Source organism: Lissotriton vulgaris, chromosome 7 (assembly GCF_964263255.1).
Source record: "Lissotriton vulgaris chromosome 7, aLisVul1.2, whole genome shotgun sequence".
NCBI classification, from domain to species: domain Eukaryota; kingdom Metazoa; phylum Chordata; class Amphibia; order Caudata; family Salamandridae; genus Lissotriton; species Lissotriton vulgaris.
In genome coordinates this window covers 448,167,047-448,188,709 of record NC_141695.1, presented here as the reverse complement: position 1 = coordinate 448,188,709, position 21,663 = coordinate 448,167,047, and positions in this window count along the sequence as shown.

The following is a 21,663-nucleotide window of genomic DNA, read 5'->3' as shown; positions in this document are numbered from 1 at the left end:
CATAGGTAGCAGCAAGAAAGACTGGTTTAGGATTACTTTGTTTGGGTTTTGTTGTTTTGGAATGTCACTAAAGAACAAGTTGCTTACCTTCAGTAATGCTTATACCTATTAGTTGCAAGTACTGAGGTAAAACCCCAGACCTACCTTTTAGTTGTCCACACATTGATGAATACCTAAGGTAGATGACAATGTACAATTGTAACTAGGTTCCAAAAGGCTTCCAAAAGGAGAAAACAAGAGAATACCCAGAGGTATATACCCAGAGGTAAACAACATACCTTCTGGCTCGTTAAATATGGCTGGGCAAGTTGCAAGTAGTTATCGAAGCTTCAAGAAGTCGAATACGGGATGAATTCTGACCTTGAACTACATTACTTCCTAGGGGATTAGGTAACTGGGCCAAGAATTGCTCAGACAACCACTGTAAACAAGAATATGTAGACCACAATCTCATACACATAGTATAACAAGAACATGACATTCATGATACTCAGTGACTGATCTTAAATGGAACTGTAGTATATTATTACCAATCGGTGTGAGACAAATGAGTTCCTGTCTTATATGTGTTTTGTTGTGTTATGTATAATAATTTTGGCGCCTATATGTATGATTGCTATTATGGAGATATATGACTTCTTAACTATGCACCCTATTTTTGAATTACTTAGGATACCAGGACTAAATAATAATGGTCTCACTATGCACACTAGCTTTCCTTCGCAAACATCTAAGCAATATGATCGCCCTTCCCGTTTCCTTGTTCCGCAAATATTCCTTTTCTACAGAAATATGTATCTCAATACCTATGTAATTTCCGATCTACTTCGGATTTACATATAATCTTATGCAGTCGATCTGGGTGGCACGATACACTTTTGACATATTGCACAATAAGTCACGTATATAATTATTAAGAATCACATCACGTGTTATTCTGCCACAGCAATCAAATTGTGCTCATTTAAACGGTGACAACATATTTTGCTCGGAGTTTGTCTAAATACATGGGACTATAGAAACATTCGCTCTAAATTTCCTCTATTGAATTAGCGAGACATTTTCGATCGGATATATTTTCTGCCGCATTGATACACATGATGTACTTTAATAAGGTGACAACATATTTTACTCGGAGTGTGACAATATATATGGGATTGTGAAAACTTACGCTTTTAATTTCCCTGTTGGGTTTAGCAAGACTTTTTCGCTCTGATACATTCTCCATAGTAACCCATATGCAGTGGGACGATGGAAGCGAACGCTCTAGGAAGTCACCTAAGATGGCGACTGTTGCTGCGGATCGTTACTCTGGTTGCGCGTTCTAGTTTTTCAGATTCCGGGATCCGCACACACACACACGACTGCCATACGGAGGTGCTTGCGGACGCTCGCACGGAGATTTGCTGCAAGAAAAAAGTACATTAAACTGAAATACTGCTTGCCACCACGATACAGGTCATAGATACACCCGTTTTTTGATAATATTCCTCGTTCTTTATGTTTTCGTGATTCTATAGAGCAATTGGCGGACAGACTACGGGTCCGTTTGAAGTAGGCCTAGTTTGAAGCACGAACACGTACCGGATCGTGCTTTCGAAAGTAAGTGGGATCTGCACTACATATGACTAATTCTGATTGATATGTGGGATTCGTCCTTAAGAAATCAGTTGATAGATTAGGAGTTCGAGGGCATACATTAGAGCATGTGATTGTTGTTCTAACTCTTGTTGGAGTCGTACAACCTATTTACTTGAACTATAGACTACCTTTTTTTATATACTTACACCTAGCTTCATACGTCAAAATATAGAATAATTCTTTAATGACCAGGAACGTCTTATGAACGTCTTGACAAAATACTTATGGACTTATTTTGTTCTGGCCTTTTATATCTGGGGCATACTTTATCACACATTTAGACTTTATAAATCTGCTATGATTTGTACTTAGGGGACTTACAGAGCCGCTCAATCTAATACGGATTCGCTATATTTTTTTCAGATTTAACAAATTTTTACTAGACTCGCTCGATAACAACTTGCAACTTGCCCAGCCATATTTTGGCTGGGACGGAAATATAACCAGCCAGAAGGTATGTTGTTTACCTCTGGTGTTGTATAGCATTTTAGGACCTTAGTGTAATTTTCCCGATTCATGCCCTTATGTAGGTATAAATCAACTTGTCCTTTTATTGGCATAGAAATCATAACCATATTTAGACATAGCCGATGCAGTCCAAATACAGGCATGGATACTGCCACTATTTCCGAAAAGCCAAAACTATTTCTTGGAAAACTCGGTTTCAGCAGTTAGGGACCCCTCCCTTGCTTAAATGTTGATTTGTCCAAGAACTCATGGAGTTTTCAAAGAACTGAGACTCTTTGATGATGTTATTATGTCCACCTTTACGTCCAACTCGGCACCCTTAAGGTATAAATATGCCCACACTTGTCCTAGCAAACACCAGGTGGTTTGGAGCAGTTCGACTATCTACTTGCCCGACGCATCTCGCCACCACAAGTGCCGAAGGAAGCCGACCCTCCAGCGGACACACTGAGAGAGATGCTGTCTTTTCTCTTGCCGAGAAATCCAGCTCCAGTGTTTCCAAGATCCCCTGCGGGGTGTTGGGAAATCGAGTCCTGAGATCGAGAGACACCAGACCTCCTTCATTCTAAACCAAGGTACGGAGCTGATTAGACCCTAAGAGAAATCTTGGATATATTATTGGCAAAAGAATACTAAACTTATGCTACACCACACTTACTCCTTCCCTCATACTAGTCTTAGGTTAGGTACATCGGGGTAGGCGTATTTTAGAAGCACCAGTTGAGTACTTTTTATTCTTTATTTATTTATGTATGCATTTTATGGCTCGGAAACCATACCATGCTTTTACAGTATTATTTTATAATACTCTTCTTGCTGTATGCATTATACTTTACAGCCAGTATTACGATTGTAGCAGTTATTTTCTTCTGCATGAGAAAGAAGACTGTTCAATAAATACTTTTATTGAAAACACCCGTCTCTCCATTTCTCTGCACCTCTGGTGAAACGAAGCATGCACGAATGACTGAGAGAAATGTCTATCTATTGTTCCACGAATCTGAAGATACGTTTTATCTTGGAGAAACAAAGTTGTCATGTTTATGTGGTTGTCAGAAACCAATCCCTTCTTGTTTATTCGAGAAAGTTTCTAGTGACCTCTGAGGTAGCTGCCACTCACAATTAAGTTTAATATATTCAATAGAGACCTAGTAGACCTAAGTCCTATGTCACATCTATAGGATATATTATTCCAATGCGCAGAGCCTATTGGAATATAGGAACTACACTACACTGGGTATTCTCTTGTTATCTCCTTTTGAAAGTCTTTTGGAATCTAGTTACAATTGTACATTGTCATCTACCTTAGGTATTCATCAATGTGTGGATAACTAAAAGGTAGGCCTGGGGTTTTACCTCAGTACTTGCAACTAATAGGTATAAGCACATGGATTTTTTTCACACCTTAATGAGAACTACAACCACATTCACTTTCAGTATGCGCAGGCAACATCGAGGAGGGTGGGTCAGTGAGGACTCAACAGTTAGATAATGTATCGAACAGAAAAAGCATTAATAAAGGTAAGTAAATTGTTCTTCTGATTGAGACATCTACTTCTGGATTTCTCACCTTTTGAATAGAAGCCCCAAGAATTCCAGCACTCCGAGGTTGGTGCCTGCCTATACCAAAAAATCCTGTATAACAGAACAAGCAAAATAGCTGTCCCTCCTCACTTCAAAATCCAAGCAATAATGCTTTGCAAATGTGTGGAGGGGAGCCCAAGTTGCCGCTTTGCAAATGTCAACAACAGGGTCACCTCTAGCCAAAGCAGAAGTAGAAGACTAGCTCTAGTATTATAAGAACTAATACCTTCAGATGGCTCCTTCTTAGCCATGGTATAGCAGACCTTGATACACAAGATTTTTTTTCTGGACAAAGTATTCTAGTGTACTGCTGTCCTTCTCATTTTGCCCACATATCCAACAAACAGCTGGTTATCAATTCTAAACTCACAAGTTCTGTCTATTGAAAAGCATGCAGCTCTAATTGGGTCCAAACTATGTACTCTCTCTGCCTCCTTCGATGGATGTGGGGGAGGATAAAAAGTAGGCAAAGTAATAGACTGTCCTGAGTGGATCGGAGTGACCACCTCTGGCAGGAAAGCAGCTCTGGTTCTAAGCACCAACTTATCTGCATGAAAGGTCATAAAAGGAGGATTAGTACTAACAGCCTGGAGGATTAATACTAAGAGTCTGTAGCTCACTCACCCTTCAACTAGAGGATAACAATACTAAAACTATAGTTTTAAAAGTAAGAAGCATTAACGGGCAACTATGCAAGGGCTCAAAAAGAGAAAACATAAGATATGTAAGCACTAGATTAAGATCCCACCAAGGCATAATAAACAGAGTGGGAGTTAATTTATTAATATGCCCCTTACTGAACCTTAAAACTAAAGGGGACTTGAAAAGGCAAGGGCAAATAAAGAAATGCCAATAGGGCAGACGAATACCGATTAAACATTGAAACTGCATAAATTTGCTGCGCCAAGGACAGAGCAAAAATCAAAACTTTAGACAAATGTACCTTCAAAGGGTCAACTGAGTTCTCTCTCCACACCATTTCACAAATTTTGCTCATCTGCCAGTATATAATCTCTTGGTGCAGTGTCTTCTAGCCGATAAAATAACATCCACCACATCAGATAGGAGAGAGAAAGAACTCAGGCTGTCCCATTCAATCTCCAGGCATAAAAGTGCAGGCTCTGGAGGTGAGGGTGTAGAACCTGCCCCTGCATCTGAAAGAGGAGGGCTGCCCTGAGAGGGAAATGGAGTGGAGGGCACATTGAGTGACAAAGTTCTGTGTACCACATCCTTTGCAGCCAATCCAGGACTATTAATATGACTTGCGTCCGGTCTTGGCGAATCTTCCTCAGGACACGAGGAATCAAGGGTTTGGAGGAAACACGTAAAGCAGTTGGGAGCCCAGTCCAATTGAAACGCGCCCCCCTGCATTGGATACCGGAGGCTGCAGAACCACTGGTAGTGCACCTTCTCGTGAGAGGCAAACAGTACTAACTGAGGAATCCCTCAAAGCCCGCAAATGTGCTGAACCAGTTCTGGATGGAGACACCACTCGTGATTGACTGAATAATGCTGACTGAGACTATCCGCATGTACATTCAAAACTCTGGCCAAGTGATTAACGATGATGAGAATCTGTTGGTCCGGAGCCCAGGACCAGAGCCGTAGAGCTTCTCTGCAGAGAAGATACAACCCTACTCCTCCCTGTTTATTTATATACCACATCGCAGTAGTATTGTCTGTTCAGACTTGGATTGACTGACCACAAAGGAAAGGGAGGAAGACCTTGAGAGCCAGACGTATTGCCTGTAATCCCAGAAGATTGATATGCTACCTTTCCTCTGGAGACCAAAGCCCTTTGATCTCCAAATCCCCCAGATGAGCTCCCCATCCTAGAGTGGAGGCATCCGTTATAACTTTGGCCACCGGAGGTGGAGTGTGAAACGGCTTTCTGTGAGACAGATTACTGGACACACCCCACCACAGGAGATGCAATGCAGTGTCTCTGGAGATCTTGACCAATTCCTTAAGATCTCCATTGTGCAGAAACCACTGCCTGCAGAGGCTCCACGGAAGAGCCCTCATGTGCCAGCGTGCATGGTTGACCAACAGAATACAGGAGGACAACAGACTGAGCAGGCGAAAGTCCTTCAGGACTGGAACCAAAGCTCATTTCAGAAACAGCAGAATCATCGCCTGAATGTCCTGAATCCTCTGAGGAGGCAGGAAAGCACTACTTACTGTATTGTCCAGTACTGTCCCTATGAACAGGTTGTTCTGAGAGGGCTCCATGTGAGACTTGGGCACATTTAATGAAAACCCAGGCTGAAGAACAGTTGCACTGTTAACTGCAAATGACGCAACACCATCTCTGGTGACTTGGCTTTGATCAGCCAATCATCCAGATAAGCAGATACTGGTATCTGCAGCATTCTGAGATGTACCGCGGACACTGCCTTCACCTTTCAGAAGATCCGGAGGGGATGCAGTAAGACCAAATGGAAGAACCGCAAACTGATAATACTGAGACCCCACTGTAAAACATAGATACTTCTGATGCAAGTTCAGGATGGGGATGTAAAAATACACATCCTGCAAATCAATCAAACCCATCCAGTCTTCCTTCTCCAGTACAAAAAGCACCTGTGCCAGCGTCAGCATTTTGAATTTTTACTGTTTGAGAAACAGGTTGAAAATCCTGGTGTTGAGGATCATCCCTAAATCAACATCCTTTTTGGGAATCAGAAAGTATCGGGAATTATCATCCCTGACCCCATTCCAGATCTGAAACCAATTCTATTGCACCCCTCTGAAGCAGCGTTTGCACCTTCTGCTGAAGGAGTAGAAAATGCTCTTCTGAACAAAACCATTGTCGGGGAGGGAAAGGAGGGGGAAACTCCTGGAGGGGTAGGGCATACCAGCTCTCTACAATGTCTGAAACCCAGAGATCTGTAGTGACGGACCTCCAGTGAGCCAGAAAATAGGCCACCCGTCCTCCCTCTGGCAAGCATGTTCTAAGATGGTGAAGCTAGAGCTGCTTTCCTGCAACATTGGTCGGGGATGAAGAAGAGGAGGATAGAAGTAGGCTGTGATGGGCAGATACACGCTGATGACCTCTGCCCCTTCCCCTGTAGCTCTATGAAGAGGATTCAAAGCCTGCTGCTGCAAACTTCTCCCACGAAAGGACAATGTTGGAATTAGGTAGCCTGGCCTAGGGCAAGACTAACATTCAGAGGCACAGTGTAAAGGTTGCAGACTACCCAAAAGTAATTCCACGCAATAGCACTCAAAAAGAAAACACTACACCAAAATTATATGAAAATACGTACTGCTTTATATAAAAATAATATGTATATATCTCTTAGCTCTTTTCACTTTCAAGATTCACAGTTAAATTATCATACAGGTTGGTTGGATTATAGCAGGAATACTTTTTCAATTCTAAAACATAAGAACGACCAACATTTGTAGAACAGATAAATCACCTGGACATTTGGCAAATAATTCTTACTCTTTTATAATTCAATCAAGTAATGTCTGTAGCCAGCTTACTTTATATTATTTCCAAACACAGCATTACTTTAAGTTTTGGCACAAACAACTTCTAAATCCAAGCAGAGCAACGCTCCCATCTACATGGGAGACATTTAGATATTCTTATTACTCAATTGAAGGCCATTGGGTTAAGCCCACTTAAACCAGCATTTAATTATGCCCCTACAGGTAGTCGAATGGAATTCTATGGAGTACACTTTGCTTGATTTACACAGTACCAGTAACCTCCTTCTGATAGTACATAGTCATTGAGGGATTTCTCAAGTTCCCCCCCCACTGAAGATTATACCACTGTGGAACAATGCTCATTGAATGAGTTATTTCTTGCTTAGGTTATAGCGTTTCTCTCCCCTTCCAATAATACCTCCTTACTTGCTTGTCAGGCGGTGATGTTCTTGTTGTATTAGAGGATGAGGGAGGGGCAGTGGTTAAGACAAGGGGGAGACTCGTGCGGGTGAGGTATATTAATCTCTGGGGCCCCTCAGCTCTCCTCCGCGTATCACCAACACTCAAAGAGGCAGAAGGCCTCAGAATACTTCAGCCGCTCTTGGGCTTCTAGGCTCTCCCTACCCGCTCGCGCTCGCCTCACCAGAGGGCGCTTGAGCAGGGGGGAGAGAAGCTCTTCTGCCTGGCTTCTGCCGAGGGACTCCCGGCGCCTTTCCTCACACTACCAGGTGTCGCGCTGATCCTCCGGTCATGCGTGAGGGCTCCTCCTCACTCTGGAAGGGGTCGCGCTGTTCCCTGGGGCATGCGCGACGCTCTCCTTGCTCCCGCCTTCAAAGATCCGGCTCCGCCTCACGGAGCCTGACAGCGCCACCGGGCATGCGCGAGGGAGCAGTGTCTCACCGCCTGGGTCCGCGCTGTTGATCTGACGCTGCTCTCCAACTTGGCAATTAACAAGGACTTCCCTCAGCCCACTCCTCACCACAGGGCACACAAATTCGGCTCCACAACGGCGCCGCTCGCCCAGTATCAGCTTGGGGTTGAAGAAGGGTGGAACAGCCCGTTTTCTCCTGGGCTCTGCTCTCCTCAGTGGCGCTCCACCACAGCAGGTGAGAGGGGACGCTCCAGGGAATCAGGGACAAAGGGGACAGTCTAGCACAATTACCAGTCTCTCCAACTGGGCAGAGGACTGCGCTCCGCAGCGCTGCAGTCTCCTTCTCCTATGGACTTCCCCTATTATTTAGAAAAGGGGGCAAGCCAGGCGCCCAGGGTCTCCAGTAACTTCCCACAGCGGGGCCAAGACAAGTAACCAACAGGGGAGTAGTGGGTTGGTCCAATAAGGCAGCTTCCCAGTCCAGGAGGTCAACCCTGAGTCCAACCTCTTCCCACCCTCAGCTACCACCTGTCCTCCAGCTGACTTCCACAGGTAGACAAAATGGCTGCCCCGCATTCCGCCTTATATAGGCTGCCCTTCAGTGGTCCAGAATGGACCAGAAGGTTCTGGAATGCCCTATGTTGGGCTATGGCCAGGTTCTGTTGGTGACAGTTGGGACAGTTGGTGGCCACCATTTTAGGTGGCGCCAACTTTCCTGTCAGGACAGGCCTCTGGGCCTAAGGTAAAAGATTATGAGGGGGGAAGAAAACACCTATCCCCCTGACCAACACCTACAAAAAGTCAGTAGACACAAAAATTAACAAGGGTATGAGGGGCAAAAAGGGGACAAAATAAATAAAAATTAGGAGGGACTTCGCCAAAAAGCCAGACAGGTCTAACAGACAAGTTCCAGCCGAAACCCAGGAACCCACAGAACTGACTGTAGTCCTTAGCTTACAACTAAAGACCCAAGGACCTTGCAAGGTCTTTAAACCTTTGCAGAGCAGAATCCACCTTCACGCCAAACAGCGGTGTCCCATCGAAGGGCAAATCCATTAATGTTTCATGGACATCCGGAGAAAAGCCAGACTACCCTCAATCAGGCATATCTCCTTTTGACAACAAAGAAACTGTTGTACCTTGTGTTATCTCCTTGCTAGCTGCTCAGCCAGTATGAATGTGATGTCTGTGTGGAATGTTGAATGCTGGATGACAGAGTGGGTAGAATGTTAGTGTGCCTGGTGTGGATGTGGAATGACAGTTGATGAGAGAGGGCTGAGCAGTGACCATCCTGTTCCTGGTGGGGTTTCCTCCTGTTTATCTTACTTGAAATAAAGAGCTTCAAGAAACTACCTGACTATCCATCTTTCATTTACAACATTTTGGCGATGATTGAAGAACTGACAGCGTGCAAGATACTACTTACAAACGAACTAAGGTACCTTCAAGCAGTAAAAATCTAAGGAGAAGAATTGAATTAAGGTAAAGGACTTTTACATTTTTAAACTTTTGTTATGCTACCTGGCACTCCGAAACCCCACCAGTGACCCCGAAATCAGTCGCCCTAAACTCTAAATAAGTGCCAGATCAAGCTCAAGGTCACAAACCCACTGAGAAATGTTTGACCTTTAAATTAACTGCAATTACGAGTCTTATGTTGAAAGAAGTACTGTTAAGAAGAAGTCTTCGTATACAATGAAACTGACTAGTAATGCCTAACAAGTAAATTTAAGAAGGCTAAATTAAAGTCAAGTACTGTTATGACACTCGCTTACTTGCTACCATGAAGAGGGAAAAAACGAGTGATTTTCATTGAAAATTCAGTTGTGAGGAAGTCTGAGAGGAAGAAATAAAAAACGAGTGACTTATAAGGAAAATACAGTTTGCTGCAAAGGGAAAAGAAAAACGAGTGATTTCCATTGAAAATTCAGTTGTGAGGAAGTCTGAAATTATTTTGGTAACAGTAGAGTCGCTTATGGTTAATCTCTGGTGAGCGATCTTACTTTACTCCAACTGCCAACTGCCTTGCTCTTTGCACACAGAGAGCTCCTTCCACGGTGAAGCCATCCATGTTATGATGACGTATGAGAATATTTGAAGGTGTTGGTGATAAAGCTGTGTCTTCTGTCTTCTAGCGTTTGGTCTTCGTCCACATTCCCTGCGTCTAGTAAATACTGTGAGTCGAGCAAAAGGTCACGTCGTGAGGGGTACGTGAAACGTCATGACGATCCTTGCCAGCCATCTTGATGTTTGTGTCCATGGTAACAGAAAGAATGTTACGCCACCCATCTTGAAGACGGAGCCCATGTTGCGTCACTCCTGACTAATGCTTAGTACTTGGTAGGCGGTTTGTAAAGCGATTTTGAGGTAAATGAAGCTCTATCATAATCTATGTGATGTGCGATCAGCCTGTATGTTTTCGGAAACTCGCAGAGTGACTCGGAGACATAATCTTGGTCTTTACCACACATCAGTCTTTGCAACAGAGTCAGCTGTGCCAAGACCTGACTGTATCATTCAGGAGCTCTGAAAAATGCCCTTGGAGATCCCCAGCCAACTTCGGAACGATCTCCCGTCGGGGGAGAAGATTGTCTTGGCAGATTGCTCCATCCTCTTAGACTCCCTTTCAGGGGAGCAGTCAGAAAAGAGCTAGGGGACAGTTTGGTGGAACAAGAAGCATGTACTACCAAGCTTTCAGGTGTGGGATGGGATGACAAAAACAATGGATCCACTGGAGCCAGCTTGTATCTCCAGGCAACGGACCATAACACTGCTGCCGAAGACATAGGCTTTTGCCATATTTCAAGAATAGGTTTAATAACAGCCTTGTTAAATGGCAACAGCGGCTCAGATGATGATGTGGACAGATGAAGCACCTCAATCAATACAGTCGACTTTACCGCCGCAGAATCTCTGCCACCTTCCTGATAACAGACTGATAAGATGTCACCTCAGGTGGCAAAATTCCCTCTGGGGATAGCAATTCCCACTCTGGATCCATAACCACAATATCACCCTCTTCAACATCCTGATTTTCACACAAAAACCACTCTTCCTCCAAAATCAATGGAGTCTCTCTTTGAGACCTTATCTTCGGCATCGGTGGCGCCAGAGGTAGTGCGGCAACTTTGGTAACAACACCAGTAGTGTAGTGTAGTTCCTATATTCCCAATAGACTCTGCGCATTGGAATAATATATCCTACAGATGTGACGTAGGACTTATGTCGACTAGGTCTCTATCGAATATACTAGACTTAATTTGCGAGTGCCAGCTAGCTCAGAGGTCACTAGAAACTTTCCCGAATAAACAAGAAGGGATTAGTTTCTGACAACCGCATAAACATGACAACTTTGTTTCCCCCAGAATAAACTGATCTTCGGAGTCGTGAAAACAATAGATAGATATTTTACTCAGTCAATCGTGCATGCTTGGTTTCACCAGAGGTGTCGAGAAAATAGATAGAAGGGCGTTTTCAATAAATAGATTTATAGAACAGTCTTCTTTCTCAAGCATAAGAAGTGAACTGCTACAATTGAAAAATTTGGTTGCAAAATATAATGCCTACAGTAGAAAGAGTAGAATAAAATAATACCTTAAGAGCATTGTATGGTTCCTAAACCATAAATAAATACATACATAAATAACAGAGACTAAAAGTACTCAACTGGTGCTTCTAAAATACGCCTACCCCGATGTACCTAACCTAAGCTTAGTATGAGGGAAGAAGTAAGTGAGGTGTAGAATAAATATAGTATTCTTTTGCCAAGAATCTGTCCAAGATTTCTCTTAGGGTCTAATCAGCTCCGTACCTTGATTTGGGATGAAGAAGGACAGGCTCAGGATTCGATTTCCCAAAACCCCGCAAGGGGAGCTTGGAAACACTGGAGCTGGATTTCTCGGCAGGAGATAAGACAGCATCTCTCTCAGTGCGTCTGCTGGAGGGTCGGCTTCCTTCGGCACTTGCTGTAGCAGGATGCGTCGGGCAAGTAGATAGTCGAACTGCTCCAAACCACCGTGTGTTTGCTAAGGCAAGTGTGGGCATATTTATACCTTGAAGTTGCTGAGTTTGACGTAAAGGTGGACATAATAACTTCATAAAAGAGTCTCAGTTCTTTGAAAACTCCATGAGTTCTTGGACAAGTCAGTTTTCGACCAAGGGGAAGTCCCTGGTGGCTGAAGCAGAGTTTTCCAAGAAATCGTTGTAGATTTTCGGAACTAGTGGAAGTATCCCTGCCGTATTTGGACTGCATGAGCTAAGGCCAAATATGGTTATGATTTCCATGCCTATATAAGGATATGGTGCTTTATACCTATATAAGGGCATGAATAGGGAAAATTACAATAGGGTCCTAAAATGGTACACAACAGTAGTTGCTCCGAAGGTGGTGGAATTGGTTCCAGGCAACACAGTGCTGGTTTGGATCCAGACAGTGTCGATGAAGTATCAATCGGCATGGGGCGTGGCCACGGAGGCGACTAAGATGGCCGGCTTTATTTGAAGCTCCGCCGTCCGGGCGGCCTAAACACGACATCCTGAGGGCCTGAGGCTTCGTTAACCCCGCTCTCCACAACCATCCTACAGCCGCGGCGATTTGCCGCCGATTGACACCAGACTCGGGCTCGGGGGTGCCCGGAGGGGGACAGATTGGCGGAGGAGTGGATCGCCACCCCACTGGCGGCTGCTCTCCCTGCACCTGGATTGTGGGTAAGTTCCGCGCCGGGGCGCTGCGCCTGCTGTCCGGGGTCTGCTTTGGGTGCCGGGGGCCTGTGCTCGCTTTCCGAGGGCCGGCCTGGGGGTTTGTCCGTGCTGGATTTGTGGTTCCGGGCTGCGCACAGCCTCGGGCCTAGTGTGCGGGCCGGAGCCGGGGGCTAGAGTTGCGGCTGTCCCGGGCGGGGATCGGGAGGCGGGCCGGACCCGGGTGCCGGGAGCGGACGCCTGGGCAGGGGTGGGCGCCCTTCGGTTCGGGGCTGCAGCGAGACTGGGTGGCCCCGCCTCACCCCCCCTGAAGGTTCCCCCTACGCCCATCAGCAGCGTGGAGCGGGGCAAAAACCGAACTCTCAGCGGACTACCAGCCCTGATCCGCCATCTTACCTGGGGGTCCTGCCAGTGGCGCGGTGGGCGCTCTACCGCCTAGCAACGACACATTAGCCTCGCCGGCAGCACAGTTGAAAGAGAGTCGTGGCCCAGTTGCATGGTCAGTAGCGGTGAGCTGGTAGACTCATCACCTGGACGCTGGCTACCCTGATGACCGCCAGGAACCGTATTTAACAGCCCATTCTGTCTTGCCTGAAACGGCCTGCACGTTGCGAGACCTCCGAACGCCAAGAGCATTGACAGACAGTTGCCACGTTACCCTGCTAGTCTGGCACATTCACACTAGGCCTCAGCACTTGCCCCCCACCTGGCTAGTTAGCAGCCGCACGCGGCAGACGGACCATCGGCCAACATGGGGAAAAGAGACCCTAACCAGAGTAAGCTCAGTTATGATAAGGCCTCCCTGCGGAGCAATGACACTACCACGGGCACCACGTCGGAAGCGGTGCCCCCTACTCAGCTGGACAGCACCACTACACTGGTCGCGACAATGATGTCCGAAATGAGAGCTGGGTTCAAGGCACTAGACAATAGATTTGATACGCTGGAAAAAAAACTCGCAGACATGGGATCTAAAGTGCAGGCCCATGATCGCCGTCTGGACGTGGCCGAAGCCCGCATTTCTGATATTGAAGACGCGGGCTCTAAAACGCTGAAACGTCTTGATAGAGTTGAAAAGATCTTGAAGAAGGTGGCCATAAAAAATGAGGACTTGGAGGCGTGCGGACGACGCAATAATGTTCGCATTTTGGGTGTGGCGGAATTGACCCAAACCGGCCGGATGGACGTCTTCGTGGAAAAGCTTCTCATTGACCTGTTCGGAAGGGACCAGTTTACTCCGGGTTTTGTGGTGGAGAGGGCCCACCGGTCACTGGGACCACGACCACAACGGGCCTGCCACCACGCCCTATCATCGCCAGGATCATGAACTTCAGGGACCGAGATGCAGCCCTGTGTGCCGCCCGGGAGAAAGGGGAAAGACGATGGCAAGGCGACTCACTGTCATTCTACCCTGACTTCACCGCCATGGTCCAGGAGGCACGTCGGAAATACACCGGGGTTAAGGCTACTCTGCGAAATCTGAGCCTCAAATACGGTATGCTTTACCCCGCATGCCTCAGGGTGGAGTTAGCCGGCAGGGCTCGCGTCGCGAGGTGCAGGAATTTTGTCACACCTATAAAGCCAAAGGTTCCCAGAGCTCAACCAACTCCAGGGCACCGTCACTGGCTCAGGGAGACACTCAACAAAGCGTGGATCTGTTCACGGACACTGGTCATGGCTGACAACTGTACTCTTAAGCTTGCTTATACTCTCATATTTTGGACAATCGGTGTTGCTGCTGGAGACTCACTGGATTGACTACTACACAATAGTGATTTGATAGCCCGGATGTCGAGGCGTCGCTACCCCCCCTGGCGATCACCGTTCTGCTTGGGGAATTTCTTGTTTTTTTCATTACGGAGGTTTCAGTTGCAATTGCGCTTCTACTGTTCATAATGTTCCATTTTACCTCCGCGCAGGGTGGGATGGTCCTCTTTGGGGTTTGCAAGAGGTTGGGTGGGATTGGGGTTTTGTTGGGTTTTGTTTTTTTTGCAGGTGTCCAGAAGTCTATGCAATTACAGTTTTGGTACTAAACTGCTCATGCTATAGGTCATTTAGCCCTACTTTGCTCCCATGGCCAGATTAGGATTGCAGTCGGGCCCCTCGGAATTGTCAATGATGACCTGGAATGTTAGGGGACTGAACAACGACAGAAAGTGTAAACAGGTGTTTAATTATATAGCCAGGCATAAAATAGACATTGTCTTCCTGCAGGAGACTCATTTGACCACCGACTCCGCCACTAGGGTGGCCAGAAGTTGGGGTACACATTGCATCTTTGCTAACTACAACAGATACTCCAGGGGGGTGGCAATTTGCATCCACAAGCGACTACCATTTAAACCGCACCACACTGTCATCGACAAGGATGGCAGATATGTCATCATTATGGGAACCCTAATGGGGCACAGGGTTACGCTCGTTGGGATATACAGCCCTAACACTGATACACCCACTTTCTTCAATGATCTACAGGTACTATTGTTGAACTCGGAACCAGGCCTAATACTGATTGGCGGTGGTTTTAATCTACTTCTCGATCCGTCAAGGGACAGCACGGCAGCTACCCCGGACGCGAGACCGCAATCACGTCCAGTCCTGCGTGACATCTGCACACATTTCTCTCTAGTAGACATTGAGGCGTTGCTGCACACTACCACACCGGCTTATTCCCACTACTCTGGGTTTCACAACACATGGACCAGAATAGACTATTGGCTGATATCCCCGGAGGTGGTTAGGTGGGTAACTGACCTACTTACACTGCCACGCACGCTATCAGATCATTCTCCCATAGTGCTTCGGTTGAGGGTCCCACGGGAGGGGGGTTATGAAAGAAGGTGGCGCTTCCCTGGGAAGGCTTTAATGGATCCAGTTTTCACAGAAGAAATCAGAGATGCCATTGTAGACTATTTTGACTTAAACACGGGCACGGTGGACACCTGGGCTGTCCTCTGGGAGGGATTTAAGGCAACCATTAGGGGGGTGTGCATCGCTAAACATACTGGAATGCTGCGCGATGTGTGGGCTGCCCTCTCTCGCATAGAACGTGACATAGCGGTGCTGGACGCGGAACAGCTTCAACACCACACAGAGGAGAGGGAGAGCAAGCGCTTACAACTGATGGTGGAGTTTAGGGAAGAAGCAGAACGAGAGCTCCGATTCTTGACCAGATCATACACGGCCAGACAACATGGGGAGGGCGAAAGACCTGGCAGGCTCTTAGCACACCTACTCAGTCCCCCTCACTCCTCATCATATATAACAGAGCTTAGAGGACCGACGGGAGACATATTACGCACCACGCCTGAGATCTGTGACACCTTTCTATCCTACTACACCAAACTATACACCTCCACATTGACTGACGATGCTATTGAGCGAGGGGATTATTTGAATGAGATTGCAATGGTGTACTTAGATAAATGGATGATTTACTTTTTGGGGGATCCCAGAACATCGGATAGTGTAGAGGAGGCCATTGACTCCATGAAGAGTTCTTCGGCCCCTGGGCTGGATGGGTTTTCAGCTGATTTCTACAAGGCTTACAAGGATCTGCCTGTTCCCCATTTGGTAGAAATGTACGCCGAGGCACTTGGATCTGGCTGTCTGCCCCCCACTCTAAGAGAGGCGGTCATCGTGCTATTACCTAAGCCGGGCAAAGACGCTACGCTTTGTGAATCTTACCGCCCACTGTCCCTACTGAATCTTGATTACAAGATCTTAGCGAAAGTTCTCCCATTCGCCTCTCGCTCCTGATGGAATCCATAGTTTCTCCTGCCCAATCAGGCTTTATCGCACACCGCTCCACATCCCTCAACCTCCGCACCCTATTCTCCATTCTACACCGGGTAGATGCCGATACACCGGCGGGAGCGATACTGTTGGATCCCGAAAAGGCATTTGACTCCTTAGAGTGGCCTTTTCTAATGTCTGTGATGCGCCGCATGGGAATTCCGGAATGCTTGGTCAACACAGTGGAATTACTATATACTCTTCCCGTCGCTCGACTGCGCTTAAATGGTAAAATCACTGCCCAGTTCCGACTGGCGCGCGGTACGAGGCAGAGCTGCCCCCTGTCCCCACTGTTATATATTCTGGCAATGGACCCATTGGTCCGTCATTTCCAGGAAAGGCATTTGCACCGAGGCCTCCAATTTCGCACTGGCCCACTTTTGATCTTGCTATATGCGGATGATACCATCCTCTATGTCAGGCAGCCCCAAACCAACCTAGAGCCATTACTCTTGGGAATCACCCGATTTGGCGAATACTCTGGCCTTCGTATTAACTGGCACAAGTCGGTCATATTCCCGCTTACGCCCAGTACTGTCGAATGGCACAACTCTTTCCCCCTCGCATGGTGCTGGGATTCTGTGAGATACTTAGGCATCCATATTCATTTGGAGACAGAATCCATTATCAGATTAAATTACGGTACTGCGCTGACGGCCCTTGAGGGGCAGGTTGAAAGATGGAATAGACTCCCATTGTCCATGGACGGCCGGGTTGCTATCATCAAAATGATAGTACTGCCAAGGTTTCTATACCCGTTCAATAATATACCTATACCCCTCACCAAAGTTTTCTTCACGCAGCTCCGCTCTTTACTCCTGAAACTGGTGGGGGGCAATAAGACCCCACGTGTGACATGGCGCGTGCTAACGCTCCCATATGAACGGGGTGGGTTGGGCGTCCCTGATTTTCATCTCTATTTTCTGGTGGCGCAGTGCTCATACGCATACCTATGGTTTCACCCTGACGCCAGGATCCCATACCTGAAACCGGAGGCCGATTTGGTACTGCCGGGTTCACTGTCTACCACACTCCCGTTGGGCTTCCCAAGAGATCCGAAAGATATCCAAACGGTTTCAGCTACATGCTGGGCATGGGAAAGACTGGGCCGCCTGGTCGGCCTTCCGCAGCTGTATTCCCAGGCCCTTCCGTTACCCAACGGCAGTTGGCTCCCGATAACTGGGGAGACTATGGTGCGACAAACGTGTAGTTGACCAAGTTCCATATAACCTCTATCGGGGATTTATTCCCGGACGGTCATGCCTTCACACTGACGGAGCATTCCCCGTTTTACGGAGAGGACGTTCATGGACTCATTTGTACTTACCAGACTGCGCTCCTTGCTGCACGCTTCATTCTCCTCGTTCCCCCTCCCCCCCCCCAGCCCCCCCGAGGAGATGACATCCCTCACTTTTATCATACAACACCCGTTGGGCGCACACTTGGTCTCTAAGTTGTACCGGATGTGCTGCGACCTCCTCCCCTCTCGAGATCAAGTAGTGCATGCTGCTTGGCAGGCAGATTTGGGATACACCATCTCGGATGATCAATGGCAGTGGTGCTGTAGAGCGACCAAAAACGTCTCTATCAATAGCAAACACAAACTTTTACATTTTAAGTTTCTGCGTAGGCTGTACTTCACACCAGCGCGACCACATGATAGACCCATCAAGACCTCACGCCTGTCCCAAATGCGGTGGCTCATTCGCAGATTTCGCTCACCTTTCATGGACCTGCCCTAAGTTGCATGAATATTGGTCCCGAGTACACAGCACACTCAGTGCCATGCTCCACTTAACCCTGGCCCCAATCCCGGAGATCACTCTCCTGGGATATGTGGCTGAATTTCCAAAGTCAGTGCGCAGACTGGCGGCACTGAGTTTTCTGCTAGCCAAACGAGAAGTTGCACTGAGGTGGTGCGACCAACGACCCCCACTACACAGCTCCTGGCTCCGGAGCATGGCACACTGCAATCTCAACAGTACCGAATACTCAGACATGGTCCCTGCCACATCCAGGCCGGTCCACATCTGGGGCCCATACCGCGCATATATAGCAGGCACCATTGAGAATAGTCAACACACCCCTGCACCCGAGATGGCCCCAGAGGGTATTGGTTGAGGGATGTGAGTATATCTTGAGATTAAGAGTGTCTCCTCCACAGTGGGGAACACCTTTATGTTTTTAGGTCCCCTCACACACCAACAGGTCCCTTGGTGTCATGCTTCATCATCGGGGTCATCTTACCCCTCTACGCATCTTACCCCTCTACGGGGTACGGTGTGCTGCGACCTATGGAGACGTTGGAGCACTTGTTAGACTATGTGTGGTGTTGGTGAGGGGGTATTTTGAATAAATGTGAGTGTATTGTGGAATTTGGGAAATAGTGATAGTTAAAAAGAACCTGGCTCGTGGGGTGACTAAAAATTATTTAATAAGCCCCCGGGCTGGTGCTGTTAAAAATGAGGGTGGGAGGTCACTACGCTGACAATGTGCGTTACCTCCTTTTTGTGTGCGTCAGCATGTTTCGGTGCCAGAAGCACCTTCTTCAGGACGGGGTGCACAAATCCCCACCTTACTCATGTTTCTCTAACTAATACCAGAATTCTCTAATAAAAGTGAGGAAAAATTACAGTGCAGGTAAAAGTAATGTACCTAGCAAAAAAGACGTTGTCTATTGATCAACCTGTAAAGGAAAGAAGACAAAAACATTTTCTGGTGGTCTCTCTCCCCATATACATAGGTAAAATGTCCAGTGGTTACAGGTGACATACTATAGCTGTATTCCAGTGCTTATAGTGGGATAAAAATATTTTACAAAAAACACACTAGACTCACTGACACACAACATAGAGCACACACACTTAATGAGGACATTTTTGATCAGATGTTTTTAAATCATTTCCTGGTCGTAACACTATTGTTGGTAAAGAGGGAAATGACAAAATTGTGTTATATCCCTGTAAAGTGAGGAGGAAAAATGTCAATTTCATGCCATTACATATTTACAACATACTGTTTTGGAGTTGTAGATAAACCTCATGAGCCAAAACGTCAGGATCTGGTGTGCTAACTAGCACCTGTTAACATGCGCCCCTTAGTCGAGGGGAGGAACACATACCTGAAGGACACAAAAGCAGCCCTCCAGCTTTTACAAGAACTGACTTTCGATCCAGAAAATCAACTACTTCTTAGCCTGGACGTGGAGAGCCTCTACACGAGCCTCCCTCACGATGAAACCTTGGCTATCATAGAAGAGGTTTTATACAGTACCGACTGGAAATACCAAACACCGAGAGGTGTGGTAATGGAGTGCATCACACTTGCATTAACGAGAAACTTTTTTGAGTATGAAGGGCCCCTCTACCTCAAACGCCATGGCACCAGTATGGGCAGCACTTTCACGCCGAGCCTGGCGGGCCTGTATGTCCACCACATGGAGAGCACAAAAATCCTACATACCGACAACCCATACAGACATCACATACACACATGGAGAAGGTACATCGATGATGTGCTTGTGATATGGCATGGGAACCAAGAATATGTATCTGAGTTTATGGTTTGGTTAAACCAGCAGAACCATTTCTTAAAGTTCACTCATACAGTGTCAAGAGAAACATTGGTGTTCCTTGATCTTAACATCTTCCCAAAAGACGGGAAACTACATACCAATACCCACTTTAAACCAACGGCGAGGAACTGTCTCCTTCGCTATGACAGCTTTCATCCACGGCACTTACGCACCAATTTGCCGTATCGTCAGTTCCTACGCCTGAGACGTAATTGCACACAAATCCAGGACTACAAGGCACAAGCAAAGGATTTAAAAATCAAATTGCAGAGAAGACAGTACCCAGAGAAGGTCATCAACAACGCGATGAAAAGGGTGAGAAATGACTATCGGGAGGCACTACTGGAAAACAAACCCCAGAGCAATCAGGCATCAGCCAGACCCATCTGCGTGACTACCTACAGCCCCCAAACCAATGAGGTTTCCAAACTTCTGAATAAACATTGGCGCATCCTGACAAGTGGCAAACTAAACATTGAGAAACCCTTATTTGACCACAAACGAGGCAAAAATCTCAAGGACATGCTAGTGCACACACGCCCAAAACTGCAACAAATGCCACAACTCCATCCACAAGGACTGGGAGGCCACTACCCATGTGGTAACTGTGCGAGCTGTCACCTGACTCAGAAAAGTAAGAATCTAACTTTTACTAACGGAACGAGGTGGGAACAACGGAAACTAACCAACTGCAACAGCAAAAATGTCATTTATATGATAACCTGCCCTTGCAATTTGGAGTATATTGGCATGACAAAAAGACCAGTGAAAACACGAATCGGGGAACATAAGAGCAATATCCGGTGTAAGAAGACGACGACAAAAATGGCCACTTATTTCATTGAGAATGGACATTGTGTGAATGACATCAGGTGGACAGTAGTTGAACAACTCCCATCTGAACAAGGACTCTTTGAGAAAGAGCAGAGATGGGTTTTTAGACTGGGGACTAACACTACAGGTCTAAATGACAATATCCCCTGGGGTCAGTTAACTTAGATGATGCCCTGATGAATGTCCTCTTCAACGCAGCGTAAATACAATTTATGTAAACAGAGTGTCTCATGAAGATTTCCAGACTTTCCCCACATGAGCATCTACCAGACGAACAATAATATGCCCGGGGGTCTGCATCTTTCATTCATCCCTAGAATATATATCCACTCATCCTGGTAATATGTATTCTCTGCCCCTTGGCAAAAGAAAACAAGCAAACAATGAAACGCAGTATTATGAACAAAGTGGGCTTTTTTTCCAACGAAACGCCATGCACATTGTGTCCGTTAGGAGAAAAAACATCATTCGTATTGCCATAACTAACCAACATGAGATATGAGACAAGCGCAGGATAGCGCATGCACATAACGGGTAACAAAGACACCCATAACAGCGCATGCGCAGCAGGACAAAACACACCGCATGGACGCATGCGTGAAGGAAAGACACGAGAAAACAATGACCGCGAGCAAGGAACCGACAATGACCATATATGGCCATAAGGAAACCACAATCATGCAATTAACTAACTAAAACCGACAATGACCATATATGGCCATAAGGAAACCTTAGTCATGCAATTAACTAATTAACT